The sequence below is a fragment of the Pelophylax lessonae genome, assembly GCF_965119305.1.
Source record: "Pelophylax lessonae genome assembly, chromosome: 2".
Classification (NCBI taxonomy): domain Eukaryota; kingdom Metazoa; phylum Chordata; class Amphibia; order Anura; family Ranidae; genus Pelophylax; species Pelophylax lessonae.
In genome coordinates, this window is record NC_138769.1 from 601,243,597 (window position 1) to 601,266,075 (window position 22,479).

At 50.9% G+C, this 22,479-nt stretch overlaps 1 protein-coding gene across 2 annotated transcripts in view; it reads left to right on the top strand.

Annotated features, from left to right (window-relative positions):
- The first annotated feature begins 4,767 nt into the window (after positions 1 to 4,767).
- Positions 4,768 to 22,479, top strand: part of LOC309547726 (cyclic AMP-dependent transcription factor ATF-7-like) — a 246,946-nt gene continuing 229,234 nt past the window's right edge. For both annotated transcript variants that reach the window (XM_082247693.1, XM_082247694.1), the window contains exon 1: positions 4,768 to 4,790. The gene's annotated coding sequence lies outside the window, so the exon portion shown is untranslated. The remainder of the gene's footprint in view (positions 4,791 to 22,479) is intronic.

The following is a 22,479-nucleotide window of genomic DNA, read 5'->3' on the forward strand; positions in this document are numbered from 1 at the left end:
CTACGTGTGTATGGGCCTTAAGTGCCAAATTTGTCTGCCACATTGTCGTAGTCCCATCTGTACCATCTGTGCCATGCCTATTCCATCACCTGTGCCATGCCTGTGCCATGCCTATTCCACCACCTGCGCCATGCCTGTACCATCTGTGCCATGCCTATTCCACCACCTGTGCCATGCCTATTCCACCACCTGTGCCATGCCTGTACCATCTGTGCCATGCCTTTTCCACCACCTGCGCCATGCCTGTACCATCTGTGCCATGCCTATTCCACCACCTGTGCCATGCCTGTACCATCACCTGTGCAATGCCTGTACCATCACCTGTGCCATGCCTATTCCACCACCTGCGCCATGCCTATCCCACCACCTGTGCCATGACCTTACCATCACCTGTGCCATGCCTATTCCATCACCTGTGCCATGCCTATTCCATCACCTGTGCCATGCCTATTCCATCACCTGCGCCATGCCTGTACCATCTGTGCCATGCCTATTCCACCACCTGTGCCATGACCTTACCATCACCTGTGCCATGACCTTACCATCACCTGTGCCATGCCTATTCCATCACCTGTGCCATGCCTATTCCATCACCTGTGCCATGCCTGTACCATCACCTGTGCCATGCCTATTCCACCACCTGCGCCATGCCTATTCCACCACCTGTGCCATGACCTTACCATCACCTGTGTCATGCCTATTCCATCACCTGTGCCATGCCTGTACCATCTGTGCCATGCCTATTCCATCACCTGTGCCATGCCTGTACCATCTGTGCCATGCCTATTCCACCACCTGCGCCATGCCTATTCCACCACCTGTGCCATGACCTTACCATCACCTGTGTCATGCCTATTCCATCACCTGTGCCATGCCTGTACCATCTGTGCCATGCCTATTCCATCACCTGCGCCATGCCTGTACCATCTGTGCCATGCCTATTCCACCACCTGTGCCATGCCTGTACCATCTGTGCCATGCCTATTCCATCACCTGTGCCATGCCTATACCATCTGTGCCATGCCTATTCCATCACCTGTGCCATGCCTGTACCATCTGTGCCCTGCCTATACCATCACCTGTGCCATGCCTGTACTATCACCTGTGCCATGCCTATTGCATCATCTGTGCCATGCCTATTGCATCATCTGTGCCATGCCTATACCATCTGTGCCATGCCTATTCCATCACCTGTGCCATGCCTGTACCATCACCTGTGCAATGCCTGTACCATCACCTGTGCCATGCCTATACCATCACCTGTGCCATGCCTATACCATCACCTGTGCCATGCCTATTCCATCACCTGTGCCATGCCTATTCCATCACCTGCGCCATGCCTGTACCATCTGTGCCATGCCTATTCCATCACCTGTGCCATGCCTATACCATCTGTGCCATGCCTATTCCACCACCTGTGCCATGCCTATTCCACCACCTGTGCCATGCCTATACCATCATCTGTGCCATGCCTATTCCATCACCTGTGCCATGCCTATTCCATCACCTGTGCCATGACCTTACCATCACCTGTGCCATGCCTGTACCATCTGTGCCATGCCTATACCATCTGTGCCATGCCTATTCCATCACCTGTGCCATGCCTATACCATCTGTGCCATGCCTATTCCATCACCTGTGCCATGCCTGTACTATCTGTGCCCTGCCTATACCATCACCTGTGCCATGCCTGTACCATCACCTGTGCCATGCCTGTACCATTTGTGCCATGCCTATTCCATCACCTGTGCCATGCCTATTCCATCACCTGTGCCATGCCTGTACCATCACCTGTGCCATGCCTGTACCATCACCTGTGCAATGCCTGTACCATCACCTGTGCAATGCCTGTACCATCACCTGTGCAATGCCTATTCCATCACCTGTGCCATGCCTATACCATCACCTGTGCAATGCCTGTACCATCACCTGTGCAATGCCTGTACCATCACCTGTGCAATGCCTATTCCATCACCTGTGCCATGCCTGTACCATCACCTGTGCCATGCCTGTACCATTTGTGCCATGCCTATTCTATCACCTGTGCCATGCCTATACCATCTGTGCCATGCCTATTCCATCACCTGTGCCATGCCTGTACCATCACCTGTGCCATGCCTGTACCATTTGTGCCATGCCTATTCTATCACCTGTGCCATGCCTATACCATCTGTGCAATGCCTATTCCATCACCTGTGCCATGCCTATTCCATCACCTGTTCCATGTCTATACCATCTGTGCCATGCCTATTCCATCACCTGTGCCATGCCTGTACCATCTGTGCCATGCCTATACCATCACATGTGCCATGTCTGTACCATCACCTGTGCCATGCCTATACCATCTGTGCCATGCCTATTCCATCACCTGTGCCATGCCTGTACCATCTGTGCCCTGCCTATACCATCACCTGTGCCATGCCTGTACTATCACCTGTGCCATGCCTGTACCATCTGTGCCATGCCTATTGCATCATCTGTGCCATGCCTATACCATCTGTGCCATGCCTATTCCATCACCTGTGCCATGCCTGTACCATCACCTGTGCAATGCCTGTACCATCACCTGTGCCATGCCTATACCATCACCTGTGCCATGCCTATACCATCACCTGTGCCATGCCTATTCCATCACCTGTGCCATGCCTATTCCATCACCTGCGCCATGCCTGTACCATCTGTGCCATGCCTATTCCATCACCTGTGCCATGCCTATACCATCTGTGCCATGCCTATTCCACCACCTGTGCCATGCCTATACCATCATCTGTGCCATGCCTATTCCATCATCTGTGCCATGCCTATTCCATCACCTGTGCCATGACCTTACCATCACCTGTGCCATGCCTGTACCATCTGTGCCATGCCTATACCATCTGTGCCATGCCTATTCCATCACCTGTGCCATGCCTATACCATCTGTGCCATGCCTATTCCATCACCTGTGCCATGCCTGTACTATCTGTGCCCTGCCTATACCATCACCTGTGCCATGCCTGTACCATCACCTGTGCCATGCCTGTACCATTTGTGCCATGCCTATTCCATCACCTGTGCCATGCCTATTCCATCACCTGTGCCATGCCTGTACCATCACCTGTGCAATGCCTGTACCATCACCTGTGCAATGCCTGTACCATCACCTGTGCAATGCCTGTACCATCACCTGTGCAATGCCTATTCCATCACCTGTGCCATGCCTATACCATCACCTGTGCAATGCCTGTACCATCACCTGTGCAATGCCTGTACCATCACCTGTGCAATGCCTGTACCATCACCTGTGCAATGCCTATTCCATCACCTGTGCCATGCCTGTACCATCACCTGTGCCATGCCTGTACCATTTGTGCCATGCCTATTCTATCACCTGTGCCATGCCTGTACCATCACCTGTGCCATGCCTATTCCATCACCTGTGCCATGCCTGTACCATCACCTGTGCCATGCCTATACCATCTGTGCCATGCCTATTCCATCACCTGTGCCATGCCTGTACCATCACCTGTGCCATGCCTGTACCATTTGTGCCATGCCTATTCTATCACCTGTGCCATGCCTATACCATCTGTGCAATGCCTATTCCATCACCTGTGCCATGCCTATTCCATCACCTGTTCCATGCCTATACCATCTGTGCCATGCCTATTCCATCACCTGTGCCATGCCTGTACCATCTGTGCCATGCCTATACCATCACATGTGCCATGCCTGTACCATCACCTGTGCCATGCCTGTACCATGACCTCAAAGTCATGCAATTTTTTTACTGCGTTTTTTGCCGCGAAGCAATACCTATTACATTTTTGTTTTTGCGCCCCCCCCCCCCCCAAAAAAATTTTGAGCACCAGCCGCCACTGATTACTAGTAATAAAAAAAATCTAATTTCTTCATCTGTTTAGGCCAATATAGATTCTGCTAAATGATCTAGAGATTGGTTTGCGCAAAAGTTATAGCATCTACCAACTGTGGGAAATTTTTATTTTTTACTGGATCTGTTAGATAGCAGAAAGTAAAAAAACTTTTTTTTTTTCCAAATTGTCGGTATTTTTTTGTTTCTAGTGCAAAAAAAAAAAAACTCTATTTGTGGGGGGAAAAAAGGACATCAATTTTATTTGGGTACAGCGCCGCACGACCGCGCACTTATCAGTTAAAGTAATGCACTGCCGTATCCCAAAAAATGGCCTGATCAGTAAGTTGGGGGGGTAAACCTTCTGGGGCTGAAGTGGTGAAAATCCTTGCAGTGTACACAGATCACCTTTATGCTTTAACATATGAGATATAGAAAAAAAAAGTTTTTATATCTACAATTGTGATAATAAAAGCATGTTTTAAATTTACATAACATACATGTTTGTAGCACTTGTATGGCTGCAGGCTGTACTAACCTGATTCCCTACATACAATGCTGCCGCAAAGAAAATCCACTGTTACATAATGCACAGAACAGCCGCACTTCCGCAGTGTGACCAGCAGGGTCCGCTCTGTACCTATTCGTACCTATTTTCATGATGATGGTGGAACGCCACGCCCTCAAATGTCAGCCATATCACTTGGGACCACCCTATCCTCTAAACATGCATCGCAATCCCCGCCCCTAGACTTGTCATTCGTTAGCCCCGCCCGAATCCGCTGACAGTCAGCTGGCAGCCGTGTACGTCACGAGGCTGGCGTGTGCCCCGCCCATGGTGTTCTCGCGAGAGTGGTGTGTCGGGGCGCCCGCGCGCTGCTGTCGGTCGCTGGCTGAGGAGAAAGGTTCGGCGACTCGGGGAAAGCGGAGACCCGAATCGGTAAGACACCCGGTTACCGGGGGATGGTTCACGTGTAACACATGCGCTATCTGTCACTAGCTGTATGGGCAGCATTCTCTTGCAAATACCCTAGAGATTCAGAGGGCCTAAACTTGGGACCCGCCCTCTTCCAGAGGTAATATGGGGAGAACCAATAGGAGGTGCTAGACTGAAAGGTGACGTGGGGCAGAACCAATAACAACTTGCTGGGAGGCGGGCTTAAGAAAAGGCCTGGGACAGCTTGTAGGATTGTGCAGACTCTCTGTCTATACTTCCAGCCAAGACTGTCTGTTCACACCCTGGACTGTCTGTCTGTCTGGCCTGCCTGAGCCGCTCCACAGCTTCTCCCTATTCACCTGGTGTGACTGTGCTACCACCCAACACTGCCTACCCGGTGTGACTGTACATCCACCCAACACTGCCTACCCAGTGTGACTGTACTTCCACCCAACAGTGCCTACACGGTGTGACTGTACTTCCACCTGGTGTGACTGTACTTCTACCCGGTGTGACTGTACTTCCACCCAACATTGCCTACCTGGTGTGACTGTACTTCCACCCAACACTACCTACACAGTGTGACTGTACTTCCACCCAACACTGCCTACCCGGTGTGACTGTACTTCCACCCAACACTGCCTACCCGGTGTGACTGTGCTACCACCCAACACTGCCTACCCGGTGTGACTGTACTTCCACCCAACACTACCTACACGGTGTGACTGTACTTCCACCCAACACTGCCTACCCAGTGTGACTGTACTTCCCAATACTGCCTACCCGGTGTGACTGTGCTACCACCCAACACTACCTACCCGGTGTGACTGTACTTCCACCCAACACTGCCTACCTGGTGTGACTGTACTTCCACCCAACACTGCCTACCCGGTGTGACTGTACTTCCACCCAACACTGCCTACCCGGTGTGACTGTACTTCCACCCAACACTGCCTACACGGTGTGACTGTACTTCCACCCAACACTACCTACACGGTGTGACTGTACTTCCACCCAACACTGCCTACCTGGTGTGACTGTACTTCCACCCAACACTGCCTACCCGGTGTGACTGTACTTCCACCCAACACTGCCTACACGGTGTGACTGTACTTCCACCCAACACTGCCTACACGGTGTGACTGTACTTCCACCCAACATTGCCTACCCAGTGTGACTGTACTTCCACCCAACACTGCCTACCCGGTGTGACTGTACTTCCACCCAACACTGCCTACCCGGTGTGACTGTACTTCCACCCAACACTGCCTACACGGTGTGACTGTACTTCCACCCAACACTGCCTACACGGTGTGACTGTACTTCCACCCAACACTGCCTACACGGTGTGACTGTACTTCCACCCAACACTGCCTGCCCGGTGTGACTGTACTTCCACCCAACACTGCCTACACGGTGTGACTGTACTTCCACCCAACACTGCCTACACGGTGTGACTGTACTTCCACCCAACACTACCTACACGGTGTGACTGTACTTCCACCCAACACTGCCTACCCAGTGTGACTGTACTTCCCAATACTGCCTACCCGGTGTGACTGTGCTACCACCCAACACTACCTACCCGGTGTGACTGTACTTCCACCCAACACTGCCTACCTGGTGTGACTGTACTTCCACCAAACACTGCCTACCCGGTGTGACTGTACTTCCACCCAACACTGCCTACCCGGTGTGACTGTACTTCTACCCAACACTGCCTACACGGTGTGACTGTACTTCCACCCAACACTACCTACACGGTGTGACTGTACTTCCACCCAACACTGCCTACCTGGTGTGACTGTACTTCCACCCAACACTGCCTACCCGGTGTGACTGTACTTCCACCCAACACTGCCTACACGGTGTGACTGTACTTCCACCCAACACTGCCTACACGGTGTGACTGTACTTCCACCCAACACTGCCTACCCGGTGTGACTGTACTTCCACCCAACACTGCCTACACGGTGTGACTGTACTTCCACCCAACACTGCCTACACGGTGTGACTGTACTTCCACCCAACACTGCCTACCCGGTGTGACTGTACTTCCACCCAACACTGCCTACACGGTGTGACTGTACTTCCACCCAACACTGCCTACACGGTGTGACTGTACTTCCACCCAACACTGCCTACACGGTGTGACTGTACTTCCACCCAACACTGCCTACACGGTGTGACTGTACTTCCACCCAACACTGCCTACACGGTGTGACTGTACTTCCACCCAACACTGCCTGCCCGGTGTGACTGTACTTCCACCCAACACTGCCTACACGGTGTGACTGTACTTCCACCCAACACTGCCTACACGGTGTGACTGTACTTCCACCCAACACTGCCTACACGGTGTGACTGTACTTCCACCCAACACTGCCTGCCCGGTGTGACTGTACTTCCACCCAACACTGCCTACACGGTGTGACTGTACTTCCACCCAACACTGCCTACACGGTGTGACTGTACTTCCACCCAACACTGCCTACACGGTGTGACTGTACTTCCACCCAACACTGCCTACACGGTGTGACTGTACTTCCACCCAACACTGCCTGCCCGGTGTGACTGTACTTCCACCCAACACTGCCTGCCCGGTGTGACTGTACTTCCACCCAACACTGCCTGCCCGGTGTGACTGTACTTCCACCCAACACTGCCTGCCCGGTGTGACTGTACTTCCACCCAACACTGCCTACACGGTGTGACTGTACTTCCACCCAACACTACCTACACGGTGTGACTGTACTTCCACCCAACACTGCCTGCCCGGTGTGACTGTACTTCCACCCAACACTACCTACCCGGTGTGACTGTACTTCCACCCAACACTACCTACACGGTGTGACTGTACTTCCACCCAACACTGCCTGCCCGGTGTGACTGTACTTCCACCCAACACTACCTACACGGTGTGACTGTACTTCCACCCAACACTGCCTACCCGGTGTGACTGTACTTCTACACGGTGTGACTGTACTTCCACCCAACACTGCCTGCCCGGTGTGACTGTACTTCCACCCAACACTACCTACACGGTGTGACTGTACTTCCACCCAACACTGCCTACCCGGTGTGACTGTACTTCCACCCAACACTGCCTACCCGGTGTGACTGTACTTCTACCCGGTGTGACTGTACTTCCACCCAACACTGCCTACACGGTGTGACTGTACTTCCACCCAACACTGCCTGCCTGGCCTGCCTGCCTGAGCCGCTCCACAGCTTCTCCCTATTTGCCTGGTGTGACTGTACTTCCACCCAACACTGCCTACCCGGTGTGACTGTACTTCCAGCCAACACTACCTACACGGTGTGACTGTACTTCTACACGGTGTGACTGTACTTCCACCCAACACTGCCTACCCGGTGTGACTGTACTTCCACCAAACACTACCTACACGGTGTGACTGTACTTCTACCCGGTGTGACTGTACTTCCACCCAACACTGCCTACCCGGTGTGACTGTACTTCCACCCAACACTACCTACACGGTGTGACTGTACTTCTACACGGTGTGACTGTACTTCCACCCAACACTGCCTACCCAGTGTGACTGTACTTCCACCCAACACTGCCTACCCGGTGTGACTGTACTTCCACCCAACACTGCCTACCCGGTGTGATTGTACTTCCACCCAACACTGCCTACCCGGTGTGACTGTACTTCCACCCAACACTGCCTACCCGGTGTGACTGTACTTCCACCCAACACTGCCTACCCGGTGTGACTGTACTTCCAGCCAACACTGCCTACCCGGTGTGACTGTACTTCCAGCCAACACTGCCTACCCGGTGTGACTGTACTTCCACCCAACACTACCTACACGGTGTGACTGTACTTCCACCCAACACTGCCTACCCGGTGTGACTGTACTTCCACCCAACACTGCCTACCCGGTGTGACTGTACTTCCACCCAACACTGCCTACCCGGTGTGACTGTACTTCCACCCAACACTGCCTACCCAGTGTGACTGTACTTCCACCCAACACTGCCTACCCGGTGTGACTGTACTTCCAGCCAACACTACCTACACGGTGTGACTGTACTTCTACACGGTGTGACTGTACTTCCACCCAACACTGCCTACCCGGTGTGACTGTACTTCCACCCAACACTACCTACCCGGTGTGACTGTACTTCCACCCAACACTGCCTACCCGGTGTGACTGTACTTCTACACGGTGTGACTGTACTTCCACCCAACACTGCCTACCCGGTGTGACTGTACTTCCACCCAACACTGCCTACCCGGTGTGACTGTACTTCCACCCAACACTGCCTACCCGGTGTGACTGTACTTCCACCCAACACTGCCTACCCGGTGTGACTGTACTTCCACCCAACACTGCCTACCCGGTGTGACTGTACTTCCACCCAACACTGCCTACCCAGTGTGACTGTACTTCCACTCAACACTACCTACACGGTGTGACTGTACTTCTACACGGTGTGACTGTACTTCCACCCAACACTGCCTGCCCGGTGTGACTGTACTTCCACCCAACACTGCCTACCCAGTGTGACTGTACTTCCACCCAACACTACCTACACGGTGTGACTGTACTTCCACCCAACACTGCCTGCCTGCCTGAGCCGCTCCACAGCTTCTCCCTATTCGCCTGGTGTGACTGTACTTCCACCCAACACTGCCTACCCGGTGTGACTGTACTTCCACCCAACACTGCCTGCCCGGTGTGACTACTTCCACCCAACACTGCCTACCCAGTGTGACTGTACTTCCACCCAACACTACCTACACGGTGTGACTGTACTTCTACACGGTGTGACTGTACTTCCACCCAACACTGCCTGCCCGGTGTGACTGTACTTCCACCCAACACTGCCTGCCCGGTGTGACTGTACTTCCACCCAACACTGCCTACCCGGTGTGACTGTACTTCCACCCAACACTGCCTACCCGGTGTGACTGTACTTCCACCCAACACTGCCTACCCGGTGTGACTGTACTTCCACCCAACACTGCCTACCCGGTGTGACTGTACTTCCACCCAACACTGCCTACCCGGTGTGACTGTACTTCCACCCAACACTGCCTACCCGGTATGACTGTACTTCCACCCAACACTGCCTACCCGGTGTGACTGTACTTCCACCCAACACTGCCTACCCGGTGTGACTGTACTTCCACCCGACACTGCCTATCCGGTGTGACTGTACTTCCACCCGACACTGCCTATCCGGTGTGACTGTACTTCCACCCAACACTGCCTACCCGGTGTGTTTCCATCCAATACTGCCCACTCTGTCCTGGTGTGTGACTGTTCTTCTATCCTGTGCTGCCTCCTCTGTCCTGGTGACTGTTCTTCCAGCAAAGGGCCAATCAGCACTGTCCAGACAGACGGTGACTGTGGGAACAGGATCACCTTGAAACTTTGTTGAAGCCTCCCAAAGATGACTGTTTTCTTTTCTTCCACCACAGGTGGAAGTAAAGAAGATCGCTCGATCCCCCCCATAAACACAGTCAGCGTTGATAGAATGCTTCCCTCAACGCTATTGTGTTCTGCTGGGGGGGAGCATGGGGAGCCTCAGCTGACCAAAAACTGTGACTACTGCTATTGGCTATAGCTGCTGGCAGTAATCACTTGTAAAAAAATAATCTGACAGACTGGTTGTACCCAAATTGATTGATGGATCGAATCTCAGCTGGTTCAGCAGCAATTTCGATCCTTCACTTGGTCTTGTTCTGCTTTCTCGTCTCCCTGCATTGTTTGTTTATCAAAATCCTTTTAACCTGTAATGCTGCACAATCAATGGGTAGCATCTCAGGCTACATTCCTACAGGAGTTGATGTGCAGCCAGTTGTAAACACTGTTTCACACACTGTGTGAACAGCTGCAGGTGTCAGATTTGTACTCCAATCGGTTACGTGTGACTACTCACCCCGGACGCAGCCAATGTGCATCCAGAGTCATCGTTTTGGCTGCACATAAACTGGCTGCAGGTAATCAACCAGTTTGTATGTGGTCAAAGCTCAAAGGGTTTCTGCCTCTGAATGCCTCAAACGTTCCGCACATGAACTGACGTGTAACTGTAGGTTTAGTGCCTCTTGGGTGGTAGATGTTTCTTCCTAGTATTTATCTGATTGGTGTGACTGCCCTCACCTTTGTTAGAATGTAGGGTGTGCCTGCTTATGTTTGTATGTTTCTGAGGGGGCCTCAGCCCTAGTCTGCATTTTTGTGCCATAGGTAAGGCTGGTCATACATTATACAATTTTCATGTACAATTTTCCTTTAGATTTACCAAAAACCATATAAAATAAGGTCAAAACTAAACACTTTCAATTTGTATTCAATCAGGTAGGCCCTTGCACTACACAGTTGAAGGTAAGTCTCTAAAGGAAATGAAATATGGAAATTGTAGAATTTATGGCCAGCTTAATTGCTGGCCTGTTATATCTTATAGCGCCAGATGACTTGTCTGCTGTGTTTGCTCCCACCTAGTGCTGTCAAGTATATTTGCATCACCAAGCAATCAGTGTTTTTTTCAGCACATCTAATCTCACAAAGTGCCGCCTGCTCCATCCATCGAGATGCATCTTACAAATGCTGTCTGTCTTGATAACACTTAGAAATGTTTTTAGCAATTAAACTTTTTAATGGCGCCCTCTGTCTAGGTTTTAGGTCCTTGTAATGTACATCTTTTCTAATACTTTGGTAATTAACTTTGTGTCCCATTTTGCTTATTCTAGTGATCACTTTGATCTTTTTGTTGCTGCCACAAATTGCTGACTGTTTGTATGGAATACATACTCATAACACGGATATTCTATTTAGGAATACTTTGTGCTCTGGGCTGTTAATCCTCCTGTCATTCATCATCTCTTTTAAAGAATGCTTCAGCATGGAGGAATTCCTGTGTTCTCCAGTTAGGTTGTAGAGGGAATCTAATTCCTGAAATATGTTATGTATCATTCCAAACATAAATATTCCTGTTCATATCAGTAGGAAGGGGAGGATGGTGGAAATGATTGGTGTGTCGATAGACATCTTTGTCTCTGGGTAACTTTACATTGTGAGCTTTTAACTGGCAATGTACCCAGGTATACCAGCAGCCATATAATTTACATCCTATTAGGTTTTGAAGTAGTAGGAAGGGCTAAAGTGATCTGGGTTTCAAACTTTGCCTCAGCTGCTGGTGGGAGGGAAATGTCTTGCGCAGCTACACCCACACAGCCCTGTTGTTGGCTTGCACGTCTACACCCAAACAGCCCTGTTGTTGGCTGGCACGTCTACACCCAAACAGCCCTGTTGTTGGCTTGCACGTCTACACCCACACAGCCCTGTTGTTGGCTTGCACGTCTACACCCACACAGCCAGCCCTGTTGTTGGCTTGCACGTCTACACCCACACAGCCAGCCCTGTTGTTGGCTTGCACGTCTACACCCACACAGCCAGCCCTGTTGTTGGCTGGCACGTCTACACCCACACAGCCAGCCCTGTTGTTGGCTGGCACGTCTACACCCACACAGCCAGCCCTGTTGTTGGCTTGCACGTCTACACCCACACAGCCAGCCCTGTTGTTGGCTGGCACGTCTACACCCACACAGCCAGCCCTGTTGTTGGCTTGCACGTCTACACCCACACAGCCAGCCCTGTTGTCGGCTGGCATGTCTACACCCACACAGCCAGCCCTGTTGTTGGCTGGCACGTCTACACCCACACAGCCAGCCCTGTTGTTGGCTGGCACGTCTACACCCACACAGCCAGCCCTGTTGTTGGCTGGCACAGCTATAGAGGGGCCAGATCTGTGCAATCTCATGACCGCTCTGAAGAAGAGTAAAAGAAAGGTATGAAGCATGTTTATAAAGGAGGGGGGCGGCAAATTTTAGACCAGGGCTTGACAGATTTGTTTGAAATCTAGGAGCCAGGTAAAAAAGTTAGGAGCCAGTTTTTTTTCGCGCATGCCGAATGGCTGGCTTCTGTCGGACCGGCTGCCATACATACGGGCCCAATGGCAGCCAGTTTTTATTGAACCGGCTGATGTTGGCCAGCATTCAACCCGTGTGTTCTTTGTTTACTTCTTTGGAGAGATAATAAAGGAACACTCCAACCACCATGACCACTTCAATGATTTGAAGTGGTCGTGGTGGTAGGGGTTAGAAACACTGCACGTGCTGGAATATTTACAATTATGTGCTGGGGACTAGTTGCACCTTTAACACGTGTGAGGTACTACTGGTGGGAAATGCTGGCAAAGATTACGGAGCAGGGCTGGAGGTAGAATGCGGAGCCGATGCTTCCTGTGTCTCTCCTCTCACAGGCGGAGTGCATTTCATATCACTCCGCCTGTGACAGGACAGACCTGAAACTATACAGGAAGCATCGGCTATGTTCTGTCACAGCTGACAGACACTGTTCTTTCGCCAGACATCCCAAGTCTCCTGCGAGGTTAAGGAGTCTCCCGCATGCGGGCGCGGCACTTGCGGGTGTCAGGGAGCCCTGCACCTCGCAGGAGACTTGGGATGTCTGGAGACAAAACCCCTCCGGCAGTGTAATTCTAGTCGCCGATGTGACCTGGCGCCCGGGGTTTGCCAAGCCCTGTTTTAGACCCTGATTATTTTGGTCTTTTCTACTACTTTAATGCACGAGTCCAACTAACACGTTTTGGGCTCTTGCGCAGAGATTAATTAACCTGTTCAATGTAAATTCTGGCGTATTTTCCCTGCCTCGGAAGCTCAGGTGCTGTGTAAAGCCTCTTATAGACATGAGCGCAACTGTACTGTGCCATTGTAAACAGGGGTATAGCATACAGGCGTATAGTAGTCACCTGTATGCTATGTTCATGTTTACAATGGAGTACAGCCGCTCAGACATACATCTGTGATAGGCTGTATGCGGCATCTGGGCTTCCTGAATGGGGGAGAGATGCTTGAATTTAGGTTGCATGAGCTCAGCTGCCCATGTGCAATAATCCTTAGTTGTAGATTAGGCTAGTAATGTTGTGTGTGCTAATTTTAACAATTTCAGTTCCTGGTCTTTCTAGGAACATGTATGTTTGAATTGCCTGAGCATACCCATTTATACCTATAGAGAGGTGAGGACATTCCCCCCCCCCCCCCCCAGTATTTACCCAGGGTGTTCTACAGCGGTCACAGTGTGCCCTTAGGGATAGTCAATTCTGTATTATGCTTATGGGTATGTTCTTGTTATCTGATAGACTCACTGCTGTCAGGTCTACAGTATTATGGGATATAAAGCTGGCCCCACACTTTATGATCCAAATGATTACTTCCTAGAAGATGAAAACCATGTTTCTTTTTGGTTCATTGACGGACACAGCTCCAGAATCCTCTTGCCCATTGGGTTAAGCTGCCCCCTACAGGAGTAGGACACTAGACAGGAAATTTTTTTTTTTTTATCACGCCTGTGGGGCAGTCCCAGGGGATATAATCCCCCCCCCCCCACACCCTCCCCACTACAGACACTCAGTTTTTTTTCCCTGCCTAGTCAGTAGTAAGGACCTAGTTCCTTGCTGGAATCTCTGGTCCTAGCATTTTTTAAACTTTTTTTTTTAAACAGAATTTTCTTTCCTCTTATTTTCTGTTCCTGTGAGAACTGCAATTAACTGTTGGACTGGGCGACGGACTTGCTATTCTAGATCCTTACGGTCTCCCCAGTCTGGCCAGCCGGAGGCGACTTAAACGTCTTGCGATTGCGCATACGACCTGGTCCAAAGGAGAAGCCCCAATGGGACTTTTAAGGTCTTAGACCAGTGTTTTTAAACCTTTTTTGTGCAAAGGTACACTTTTTTCATGAAAAAAAATCACGAGGCACACCATTAGAAAACGTTAAAATTTTTTAACTCTGTGCCTATATTGACTATATATAAAGTAACTCTCTTGAATAGGAATCAAATAAACACAAAGAAATTATTTTATAATTACTTTATTATGAAATAATAAAGTATTTTATAATTTTTCATCCCTTTTAACACTGCGAGGGTACCTTTCAAAATGAAGCGCCCCCCCCCCCCCCCCTCTTTGTAAAGCAACTTGTTCCCAGGTTGAGGAGACAAAGATGTAATTTCTACATCTTGCTCCCAGAAGGGATCATATGACTCACGGGCATGTGCTGGGGGCCTATTAGAGTGGAAGCCCCTTTATAGTAAAGGTGCCCCCAAATATCTGATCCCCCAATAACCTCCAAAATTGAATAAACACACACAAATCATGAAAAAGTATTTCTCTAAAAATTCCATAAATAAAAAACAATGTCACCTGCTGTACAGTAAATTCATCATCAATTTCCAACATCAGGGCAGGCAACAGTGTAGAGCCAGCCTCAATCCTGAAGACCCAGCACCACACCACAATGTCCTCCTACCTGATAATGTTGCCCAGGCTGCCTGTCACCACCACGACGTGCTGTCTGACACAGTCTTCTTCTTCTCCAGGTTCTGTGACAGTGAGTCCCACGCTGCGCACCTGCAGACAGTGCAGTGCGTGCTGAAAGTGGGTGGAGGTGGAGCCAAATTGTAAAAGGCGGGGACTGGGAGGCGGTGGTCTGGAGGAGAAGAGGCTCAGAAGGGGTGACGTCACTGGTTGCTAGATGCTAAGCGGCCTCTAGCCTAGCAACCAGTGCTCCCCGCAGAGAGAGAGCGCCGCAGACACAGGACAGAGGCAGAGAGAGCAGCGCTGCCCCCGCAGCCACAGGACACAAGCGGATGATAGATGGTCAGTAAGGCGGTTCTGCGAACTGCCAAATGTTTAGTAACCGGTTCTGTAGAACCGGTGAGAACCGGCTGAATCTCGGATGAAATTGGAATTTTTCCCACGGCACACCAGGCAATATCTCACGGCACACTAGTGTGCTGCGGCACAGTGGTTGAACAACACTGTCTTAGACAATCATTTGCTGCTGAAGTAGCAGTGAAAAAATAGAAGTAATAATTTTATATAAAAAATATAAATTTTATTACAAAGATAATAAAAGGACAAAAAACACATATATAGAACATGTAAAGACAAAACCATAGGGTGGCTAACCCAAAAATGACCACATCATGTAAATAGGGTACATAATAGCAAAACAGACAAATGCCGTAGGGATAGATACACCCGACGCATTTCTGGAGGTTATCTGTCTTCAGGGGTGTTGTACATTTTGTGTGGAGTATATAGTACCTATGGTGATGTTTAGGTCAATTATATATAGCCCAAAATTAAAAACATATGTACACAGGTCCAGTCTCTGGAAGGTTTTGGAGGTGGTACATCATGATCCCATCGCAGCAAGGGGGGAGCACACACAAGAGGTCAACGAGACCACAAAAGGAAGGCAGGCAAGACACCAGGCCAGAGATGTTAATGGGTGCTAAACTCTATTGAATAGCACAACAGCCAAGGCCAAAGGGGAATCCACAGAAAAAAGGAAACAAACAAACACTAGGGATGTCCAATCATTTGGAAGATGCAGGGCGAACCACGCCCGGAAGTCGCCCTGCATCTTCCAAATGATTTGACATCCCTGGTGTCTCTTTTTTTTTTTTGCGGTGCCCACCCGGTTCCATGGTATGGTAGTGTCCCTCCCCCCCCCCCCCTTTACCTAATGGCCTTTTGGGGTGGACGTGGGCCCCTCCTTGGGACGGTCGTACCCCCGGGTTCCCCTCCTTTCCACACAGCGACCACACCTGGATCCCCCTACCCCCCCTAGAGGGTGGCCATACCTGTCCATGTTTGTGTTGGGGGTATCGAGCGGGTGATGGGGGCCAGGAGGGCGCGTCGCCGGCAGCTGAACGTGCATTTTTTTTTTTCTTCCTGCCAGGGCCCCCCTTACTGTCAAAATCTCCCCTGGGGTCCCGAGAGCCATGTGGGTGCAGCGTGGAGCCGCCATTTTGTTGTGGGTAGGTGGCTGTATATATCGGTGGCCATGTTTGTGTAGTCCGGCGGCCATGTTTGTGTAGTCCGGCGGCCATGTTTGTGTAGTCCGGTGGCCATTTTCTTGTGGTTTCCCATTGAATAGAGCAGCGGCCATGTTTTTAGAGCCTTATGGGCGGTAAACCTCTAGTGCTGACTCCTGTACTTCCTCTTTCTCTCTGATCGCTGCATGGTGTGCAGCATCTGGTGCTCTGCTCTGTGCCTGACCGGGGTTGGTGCGTTCTTGTGGGTGCCTTGCAGGCTGTCCCTCTCTCTGCTATAGCAGTTGTTGGTTGTGCTGGGACCTGTGGTGCCGCTAGTGCAGCGGTGGTGGGGTCACTTAGCAGTGTTTTCTGATTTGTGCCTGTGTGGTTAACCATGGAGTCCCTGGAACACTTTTCACCACCTGATCCCCTCTGAGACGGCCGCCCTGGAGTTCACCTTGTTTGCAATGGCAGTGGCCCTGGAGTCCTTAGTGTCTAAGGTTGATATGGTTCTGCATAAACAGACCAACAAAAAGCATCCAACGCCTTCACCTGCCTCCTTTGTCACCTCATATCCTGAATCTGGCTGCCACGGGCGCGAGTTGCCCTACTGGATCTGTGTCCACGCACCCTGAGTGCTCTGATAGTGAGGATGATTCCTCTTCTACTGCAGCCACGCATGAAAAGCGCTGGTGGATACATTGACTGTATTTGGTGCAGGAAACTTTTAAAATGGAGGATGCAGCTGCGTCGGAGGCGCCGGTCGCCTTCGGTACCCGACAATCCTCAAAAGCAGCAAAGGTTTTTCCTTTTCCCGCCTATTTTGACAAATGTGTTGCGAATCAGTGGGGTTGCCCTAAATGCAATGTGGCAGTATCTAAGTGTTTTGCTAGAAGGTATCCCTTTGACAGTCCCACCTATGGTGGATTCTCAGGTTTCCAGGCTGATTAAATTCACTCTTAATTCCGGTGGAGGAGTCTCCGGCTTTTAAAGACCCTTTTGATAGGAGAGCGGAGACCTTGGTTCGACACATATTTACTATGGTCGGTTCAGTCCTTATGCCAGTGTTCACCATTGCCTTGGTGTCCCAGAGTTTGACGGAGTGGGCAAAGCTTTTGCACCAGGATCTGGAGGTGGAACAGCTTCCCCCTGGCTTTTGTGGAGCTGGCGGACCAGTTGATCCAGGGGTTGCAGTTTATCTGTGATGCCTCTCCTCAGGCTTCTAGGGGCAAGGAGTCTCCTTGCAGTTGTGGTCCTTTTTTTTTTTTTTTTCTCGGCTCATAAACGGCCTTTTCGTTCCTCAGGATCTCAAGACAAAGGATCCAAATCTGCTACTAGGTCCTCCTCCGGAGGATACAAGAGGCCCTGGCCTGGTGAGCCAAGAGCAGGTCCCTCCAGGCCTGTAGACGAGCCCTCTTCTGCCTGAAGGGGCACCTTTACCCGTGTTTTGGTTTTCGTGTATTTCCAGGTCCACGAGCTGATTCGGTCCGGCTACAAGATCGAATTTCAATCTTATTCTCCAGAGAGGTTTTTTCCTTCCAACCTGCGTTTGTCCCCAGACTGCTTGCGTGGTCTCTTTGGGGTGGTACAAGGTTTGCTACTGCAAGGGGTGATTGTACCGGTTCCAAACTTGGAACGTCTTTAGTGTTTTTATTTAAACCTATTTACAGTTCGAAGGAAGGCAAAGTTCATATTATCCTGGACCTCAAAGCCCTGAACCTCTTTGTGCGGTTGCAGAAGATCCGGATGGAGTCCATTCGTACGGTAGTGGCATCCCTTCATCAAGGGTATCGTCTGCCCTCTATCGATACCAAGGCGCTTACCTCCATATCCCGATATATGCCGGGCATCAGCGCTTCCTCAGCTTTGTCATGGGCGAGGAGCCTTATCAATTTGTGACATTACCCTTTGGTTTTGCCTCAGCTCCTTGGGTATTCACGAAAGTGTTAGCATTGTTTCGACAGCGGGGGATTGCGGTACTGGGGTAACTGTACGATCTTCTGCGGGCAGTGTCTCAGACTGCTCTAAAGGACAACCGAGAAATCACTGTGCGGACTCTGCAGGAGTTCGGTTGGATATTGAATTTCCAGAAGTCTGCTCTGGTTCCTTCCACCAGGGTGGACTATCTGGGTCTGACCCTGGACTCAGCCTCAGCCAGGGTGTTTCTTTTGCTTGAAAAGGTCCAGAAGCTGCAGGTTGCCATTCGACTTCTGTTGTCCCGCAATCACTAATCTCTCAGGACTTGCATGTGGTTGCAGGGCCTGATGGTATCTACTTTCCAGGCGGTTCAGTTTCCACAATTCCACACGAGAACTCTGCAGAGAGAGATTCTTGCCAAGTGGGATAAGAATCCACAGTCTCTAGACAATCTTATTCTGTTGAGCCGGGGTACGAGAAGGTCCCTGATTTGGTGGCTTCACTGTCCCGCGCTTCGACAGGGAAAATCCTTCCTTCCACTGTACTGGATGGTGGTTACCATGAATGCCAGCCTGTTTGGGCACGGATTGTGCTTAAGGGGTTTGGACTCTGGAGGAGTCCAGACTTCGATCAATTTACTGGAACTTCGAGCGAACAGACTTTGGCCCATTAGACAGTTCGTCTTGAAGGGGTGACAGGTATGGGTTCAATCGGACAATGCCACGGCCATGGCATATGTCAATCACCAAGGGAGCACAAAAAGTGTCCTAGCGACTCGGGAAGTAGCCAGCATTCTAAAGTGGGCGGAATGTTTTGTTCCAGCCCTTTCTTCTGTGCATAATCCAGGGGTGAAAAATTAGCAGGCGGATTACCTCAGTCGACAGGTGTTGGACCAGGGGGAATGGTCACTTCATCCGGAGGTTTCATCAGCTGTGTCTCCGGTGGGGGAACTCCCCGAGGTGGACCTGTTTGCCTCTCGTCTCAACAGGAGGGTGCACAGGTTTGTGGCGAGGTCTCGGAATCCTCTGTCCAATGCCACAGACGCACTGGTAGCTCCCTGGGGCCAGTATCATTTGATATACGCCTTTCCCCCTCTCAAACTTCTACCTAGACTTCTGCGAAGGATCGAGGCAGACGGAATTCCGGTCATCCTCGTGGGTCCAGACTGGCCTCACTGGTCTTGGTACACAGATCTAGTATGGCTGGTTGCCGATGTCCCTTGGAGACTCCCTCTCAGAGAAGATCTATTGGCTCAAGAGCCAATCTTCCATCCTGCTTACAGTCGCTGGCTTTAACGGCTTGGCTTTTGAAAGCCAGGTGCTGAAGGATAGGGGGTTGTCTGACTCAATGATCCCCCACGCTGTTAATAGCTAGAAAATCTACCTCTAGGAAGATTTACCATTGCGTCTGGAAGTCGTCGTTTCCTCCCGTTCCTTTTCCGTGGCTCGTATTTTGGTGTTCTTCCAAAGAGGTGTGGAACAGCGCCTGGACTTGGGTACCATCAAGGGCCAGGTTTTGGCCTTGGCGATTTTTCTTTCAACGACCTTTGGCTACGCATTCTTTGGCTCACTCCTTTTGTTCAGGGTGTTCGCCACTTGGCTCAGCCAGTGCGGTCTCCGGTGCCCCCGTGGGATTTCAACTTGGTACTGTCGGTTCTTCAGAAACTGCCTTTAGAAAATATTTGGGAAATTCCTCTGCTCACATTGTTGCAGAAAGTAGCCTTCTTGGGGGCTATTACTTCTGCACGCAGGGTGTTGGAGCTGGCTGTTTTTGTCTTGTCTTTCACCTTGCTTGGTAGTTCAGAGATAAAGTGTTGCTTCGCCCTTGTCAGTGGTTCCTTCCTAAGGTTTTCTGGTTTCCATCTTAATGAAGACATTGTGTTGCCTTCCCTGTATCCTAAGCATCCTAAGGATATTGCCTTACATTCTCTGGATGTGGTTTGGGCGATCAGGTGTACCTGGCGGCAACCGAGTAATTTATGAAATCAGGCTCACTCTTTGTCCTTACCGATGGATCTCGCAAGAGGTTGGCCTCGTCTGCCGCATCCATTTCCAGATGAATCAGACAGACGGTGGTGCAGGCCTATTCAATCAAGAGTCAGGTTCCTTCTTATCCTGTTAAGGCGCATTCTACGTGGGCGCTTAGTGCTTCCTGGGCCTTCCCCCATCTGGCGTCAGTGGTGCAGGTTTGCAAGGCAGCCACTTGGTCGTCTGTGCACAATTTTACAAAGTAGATGTGCTGGAATCTGTGAATGCTGTCTTTGGCCGCAAGGTTTTGCAGGCTGCTGTTTGAGAAGACTAGTCCTCTTTGAGGGTGTATGTTTTTTCAGGTGAGCTCCAGTTGTTCCTGGTTGGCTAGGTTCAGCCTTTGGGAATTTTTTTTCTGCTGTTTTTTTCCCACCCCTCATGTCTGACACTGCTTTGGGACGTCCCAATGGTCAAGAAGATTCTGGAGCTGTGCCTGTCAATGAACAAAAGAGAAAATTGGATTTTTGTCTTACCAGAAAATCCTTTTCTCTGTTCATTGACGGACACAGCACCAAGTTGAGTTGGGTTATATTTCTTCTGACCCTGCTTGCAACAAAACTGAATACCTGTAGCAGGAAGGGGGAGTATATCCACTGGGACTGCCCCAGATTCATGGTAAAGTTGTTTTTTTTTCCTGCCTAGTGGCCTACTTCTGCAGGGGGCAGCATAACCCAATGGTCAAGATTCTGGAGATGTTTCCATCAATGAACATCAGAGAAAAGATTTTACGGTAAGACAAAAATCCAATTTCTTTTTCGTTCATTGAGAGAGACAGCTCCAGAATCTTCTTGACCATTGGTTAGGCTGCCCCCTACAGGAGTAGGACACTAGGCAGGAAAAAGCTTTACCACGCCTATGGGGCTGTCCCAGGGGGTACTCCCACTTCCTGCTATAGGCATTCAGTTTTTTTCAGTAAGGACCTAGTTCCATGCTGGGATCTCTGTTTCTAGCATTTTTTTCCCTTTTTTAAACTGATTTTTTTTCCTCTTTTTATTTGGTGTTCCTGTGAGAACTACAATCCACTGCTGGACCGGATGACGGACTGGATATTCTAGATCTTTATGGTCTTCCTCAGTCCAGCCAGCAAGCGCCACCCGACCTTAGCTCCACGCTAAGTCGTCTGCGACATAGCCCCACTGGATGGGGGTTGGCCGGCAAGTTAAACGTCTCTCGAGGACGCACACGACCTGGCCTGGTCACGGCCTGAGTCGCAGCATGCCTCTGGCCCGCAGCGAGTTGCAGCATGCCTCTGGCCCGCAGCACCCCCATTCTGACGGTGCGGTGGCCTGCCTGGAGTGGGGCCTCAGGTTCCCTTCTTTCTCCCCAACCCCCCTAGGGTCACTGTGGGTCTTTCGCACCCCCTCACCCCCCCCCCACCCCCCCGGAGGTTCTGAGCTGACTTTTGGGACTGCTGCTGACTGGTTTCTATGGGCGCACACCGGGGGTTACCACAGGGTCCTTCATCACCCTAGGGGTTAGTGACCTGGGCAGGGGAGTCCGTAGGGCTCCTGGCTGTTTTGTTGGACTGGGGGAGCGTATGGCTTCACATCCACGGGTCCGCGCTGCACGCGGTTAAAACCGGTCAAAAATTTAGGCCGTGTTCTTGCGGCCTACCGACCGGATGCTACTTGGGGAGGCCCCAGTGAGGGTGGCTGGAGCCACCACCCTCCATTTGGGCATCCTCCCTCTCCTTCGTTGTTCCTGGGTGGTCGGCTCCATCAGGATTCACGCCCAGGCAGCGGGGCACCCTCAGAAATTTAGGCCAGGGCTTGTGGCCTACTAGGCCATGCGGCCAGCCTGCCGCATTCCCTGTGGGGGTGGTCACGTTTGTTTGACAGTATGCCTCCATTTTGCATATGGCACCCCCCCCCCTTTA